The sequence below is a fragment of the Mesitornis unicolor genome, unplaced genomic scaffold (assembly GCF_000695765.1).
Source record: "Mesitornis unicolor isolate BGI_N332 unplaced genomic scaffold, ASM69576v1 scaffold7067, whole genome shotgun sequence".
NCBI classification, from domain to species: Eukaryota; Metazoa; Chordata; class Aves; order Mesitornithiformes; family Mesitornithidae; genus Mesitornis; species Mesitornis unicolor.
Window position 1 is genome coordinate 12,603 of NW_010195732.1, and position 5,569 is coordinate 18,171.

Below are 5,569 nucleotides of genomic sequence, written 5' to 3' on the forward strand. Positions count from 1 at the left end.
CACCAGAGCAGTCACACAGGAACACGGCCAGGGCTTTGGGTGTCTCCACACAAGGAGACTCCACAACCTCTCTGGGCAGCCTGGGCCATGCTCCAGAACCCTCACAGTAAAAATTTTTTCCTCATGTTCAGCTTGAACCTCCTGTGCTCCAGCTTGGGACCATTGCCCTTTGTCCTATCATTGGACATCCCAGAGCAGAGCCTGGCTCCTTCCTCCTGACACTGCCCTTTCCCAATGGATCCCCAGGAATGAGGGCACCCCTCAGTCTCCTCTGCTCCAAGCTCCAGAGCCCCAGCTCCCTCAGCCGCTCCTCAGCAGGAGATGCTCCACTCCCTCCAGCATCTCTGTGGCCCTGCACTGGACGAGACTACACTAGAGACTAAGAGCAAAATCAAGCATTAAACTATAGAAAGAGCCATAGCAAGTTTTTTTCTCTCTTTCTCTCATTACTGTGAAGAGTCTTATTTTCTTTGTTGCAAACTGTTCCTCCATGAAAGTCACCTCCATGGTAAGGCAGCCTGTCATGAAAGCACAGATAGCTGGGCACAGATGAGGAAAAGTCTGATGGTCCACTGCAATACAGAGATCAATTCAGGCACAACTCTCTTCACTGTAGAACTTCTGTCTTTAAATAAAGTGCTTTAAGTTCTCTGTGAGATCAATTCAGGCACACCTCTCTTCACTGTAAAATTTTTGTCTTTAAATAAAGTGCTTTAAGTTCTCTGTTTCCTTCTCTGCAAAATGGAGATGCTGCCTTCCTGTATGATAGTAGGTTATATCAGTAAAGCATTTTAAGTTTATTAAATTGCTTGTGCTATGGAAGTGGAGATTATTGCCATGTTGAAACTTGAAGGCACTGACCTTGACAGAAAGGTAAGCGACAGCCTGCCTGCATGATCAAGCAGCATTAGTGAAGCCATCACTTCACTTTCATGATGCTCGACTGTCATATAATCATCTCTAATGTGGCCGTTAGAGAAGCTTCCCAGCCTCCCTGGGAGAACTTGCTCGGGAAGGTCTTTTCTGCAGCATGCAATTACAAAATGAGAATGCGAGGGAGGGTACGGGATGAATGAAAGCAAACATGATTCTAGGAACAACTGTTGGTTGTTAATACTTGACCATTACTTCTTGACAGGATTAATGTCTTTCTAATCACACTAATCCCTTCTGATAACTTTATCCATAATCCATCTATTTCAAAGCAACATCCAGATGGCTTCTGGTGGAGAGGAAGACAAAATAAACATGCAGAATGGGGTCTTAAGAGCAGCTTCTTCTGTTTTCCCTTTCCGGGGATATAGGTTTTGATCTTGAGACAGGCCAAAAAATGGGCTTTTATCAGACAGCAACAGAAAAAAGCTAGAGAACTGCGGAGACCAAAAGGTCTATTTTTATTTGTAAATAAAATACTTCCTAAGTACTCTGATGCTTATCAGCGACAGCCAGAACAAGCCTAGAGGTGTTCATAAGGGTTTCGCTGCTTGTTTGCATGGGACTGATTAGATCTCCAAGATATTGAAAGAATTCCATTCCTTGTTACCTCAGAATTCCTACAGTGGCTTTTGGGGTTTTACACAGCTTTTTCTCAAAGCAGACATGAAACTTACTATTTAATAGTTTCATTGGTTAGTACTATCACAAGTATTTTAAACAAGCTAATAACCGACTTTACATTTTTAATGAGTCACATATCATTATTAATTCCTGGTGGTGTTGAGGTTTTCCTCTTCCCCTCTCGTTTCCCCTTAAAAGCTTAATCTAGGTTTCATTGGATTTCCACTGATCCTGGCTGTGCTCTTCGCCTTCCTCCCTCAACAAGGACCCCATAAAGAAATAATTCATGTAGTGTTTCATAAATCACATGGAGACTGTCCAAAAAACATAAACAAACATTAATCAAGCCATTCTAGATAAAATAATTTCCCTTGGTTTTTTTTTTGTCTTACTATCATCAAGGAAACAATTGAAGCCTTAGTGAAATAACTGCCTTAAATATCTGTCCCACTAAAATATTGCAAGCAAATAAACTGCTTTGAATTATTGGCCATACCCAGCTTTTGAACACTATTTGGTTTACTGGCTTCCTGACTTTCTTTCTCCAATAAAAATGTAGCTGGATAGTTCAGAGAAGACACAAGGCACATTAGGCTGTATCAGAACAACTTCCCAGAAAACAAAGCAGAGTAGATTTAGAATGACCTAAGTCCCCGTGAAAAAAAAGCCAGATATCTTTTACTTGTTAAGAGTAAAAATACAAACCCTAGAAAGATTGCAAACCTGAAAATACTGTGGAGCATCAGGTTTGCACTGTGTAGAGCTCTTCAGGCTACCAAAACACAATTTTGAAGAGACCTGAATGCCACAGACCTGTCAGGATCATGGGACAGTTGTTTACACAGATATTGTTACACGGTGACAAACACTGATAGGACAAGGGGTAACGGACACAAACTGGAACACAGGAGGTTCCACTTAAATTTGGGAAGAAACTTCTTCTCAGTGAGGGTGACAGAGCCCTGGCCCAGGCTGCCCAGAGAGGTTGTGGAGTCTCCTTCTCTGCAGACATTCAAAACCCGCCTGGACGCCTTCCTGTGTAACCTCATCTGGGTGTTCCTGCTGCGGCAGGGGGATTGGACTGGATGAGCTTTGGAGGTCCCTTTCAATCCCTAACGGTCTGGGATTCTGTGATTCTGTGATATACAGCAGATAAAACCATTTTTGAGGCTCTTCTTCAAATCATGTGCAGTCTCTGAGAATATACAGTTTCATCCAAGATTTGTTGGCTAAACAAGATAGAATTTTTTAAAAGCTGAAGCAGACTGGTCTGGACAGCAGGAAGAAGAGCCACAGGAAGATCATTTTTTCATGCAGTTGGAACAATCAATGCAGGACATAAAGAGGTCATGGGGCTACTCAGTTTATTATGGTGTCTGTTATAATATCCAGCACCAGATGTTTCGATGCAAGGTGCAAGAAACCTCCTAAATCAGAGTAATCAGAGATTTCCCTTAAATCCTGCACTACAAGATTTAATCTCTCATGCAAAACTCATTAACACATATATTGGAAGCCTTAGACTTGATGTCATTTTTTTCTATATGAACTAAGAAATGGTCCCTGAACATGAAATTACACTTTCGTTGAATTCTTTTTTGCCAGGTTGATTAAATGAGTGGCATGTGCTGTAATTATTCACAAAAGCTGCAGATCGTTTTCCATTGTCTTAATCCCATTTTGTCCATTTGGCAACCATTAAAACATGTTATGGAAGCTATGCATGAAAGACATGTGTGGAAGCTACTTAGCTACATAGTAAGCCCAGTGATTTTAATCTACAAACCAAGTATCTGTCCTGTTATTTCAAGCCTAACCAGATTCTGAGGCTTGATGAGAATTAAAGGTGCACCGTTTTTCACTCCATTATGTTTCATGAGAGTCCAGCAGTGGATGGCCTGGGAACATCTTTGTTCAGTCTTAGAAGCAGCTTGGGAAGCTGTTGGGGAAGTTTTTACGTAGCCAAGAGTGTCTGATGAAAATTGGATTTACAGGGAAAACCTGAACACTGATCACTGATACAGTGATCTTAAGTTAAACCATCTGGAAGCTTATTCCTCCTGACTTCCCTATTCCCTAGGAAATAAGAAAAGTACTTTTTCTTGTCATTCTTTGGCTACATTATGTGAGTGTTAGGGCTCTAGAGATCAACATTGAGGAGCTCTTGTGGTGTAACGGTGTATTACTTCATACAATGACTGTGATAACCAGTGTCTCTTAACCTTGGTGTCTTCTGTCCTGTTCCCTCTGACATCAAACATATGAAGCCAAATGAACAGTGTTTAATGAGTGGTTACTGTCTCACACGAGTTACAGGCATTTCTTTCTGAAAATGATTCTGAACAACTGATTAAAATGGCTCAACCAGTGTCACTCCACAGCCTTTGGAGAATTGCATCCACTGGTCCCTTCTTAAAATCGAGCACTGCAGGCCGTGAAAAGCACAGGGCTTTGTCTAAACCCAGACCTTTGTTCGTGCTTCTGTCACACCACAGTTACCCCTGGTGCACCTCCATAGTTAATTACTTTTGAGGACTTTCTCATCACAGCATGAACTGAGCATGACTTTATCTGGTGACAGGATAATCTCATTACAGATGATGATCTTGTTAATGAATATCCCCAAGACAGAGCAATCTCATTATTAGCCCCCTCAGGATTTGTCACCTAAGAGCCAATGTACGTTTAGATTCTAGCTGCACAACATCCTCTCAGGTCCAAACAGCCCAACATCTTGAGGCTGAGGTAGCACCCCCAAAGGCAGATGAATCACTGGACATATTTAATAAGGATTTTTGTCCCTAAATATTTCTGGATGTGCTTCTCAGGTGAACAATTCAGACAGCTCAAGCACTATGTGCAGGGTTCATCTCCTCGTTGTTGTGTAGAACAAGCACAGCACGGTGGTACCAAGCACAGCAGAATCAGAGTGACTTTACCACGTTCACAGTGGCTTTAGGGCAGTACTGGGAAAAGAAGTGCAGTGCCCCTTGACAGTGTCCTTTCCAAGTAATCGCTCTGCATGGAGCCCTCCCTACAAGTTACAGACCTGCTCATCACACGTCAGGCCTCAATACCACCGGTGTCTGTTTCCTGGCATAACATACCTATAAAGAACACTGAAAATTATCACCATGAAAAAACATCCTAGTTAGCATCCTTTTTAACAGCTAGTTAAAAATCAACCTGATTTTCAGTTTTCCTTTTCTTTTGTGGGAGGGTAGAACAGTGCTGGAGGCTGGTACAGTACTGGTATCTGTCTCCTGTGGGCACCAGCAAGCTGTTGAACTGGCCCAATGGCCTGTGAAACCTCAGCCTGGAAGGAGTTCACTCCTAGCAATCTTATACCAACATTTTGTTTTACAGAAAACTGACACGTTAATTTGAGATAAATGTGGCATTTAACTGCTTTATCAAGAACGTGGTTTAGAATATTTACTTTTCTGTATAGACCCATCCAAGGGAAATGCCAAGGAACTAAGTATCATTTCTGCTACTTTTTTTCTAATATGTACTGCTGTGTTTGTACACAGTGCTTTACAGACACACAGACAGGTGGAATTTTTATCAAATACAATGATAAAAGAGGGAAGAACAATAGTTACAAGAGTGAGAGTTACTGAGATGCTTAGTTTCTAAATGATCCTTATTACAGTTCAACCAATGTTTCCCCCTGCTCCTACAGTGTTAACAAAACCCGTGTTAGATGAGAGATTGGCAATGCAGAAAAGCAATACATTTTCTTAATTAATCTAGTGGAAAGCAGGAACCTGAGCACTAAATCCCACCCATTTGATTTCATTAAATCTACTATAAAGGTTAAGCTGCATTTTAGCACTGGCTCTAGACAGCCTCACTCAGCAGAGTGGGGTCAAGGAGATCTCATCCAAGGAGGTGCAGCTCAGTAAATGACAATTTATGAGGAAAGGCCTGATAAATGGTTTGTTGAGAAAACCAGATAGTGGGGCACACCAAGTAGTAAATGTGGTATTTTGTTTACTTGCAGTTTTCC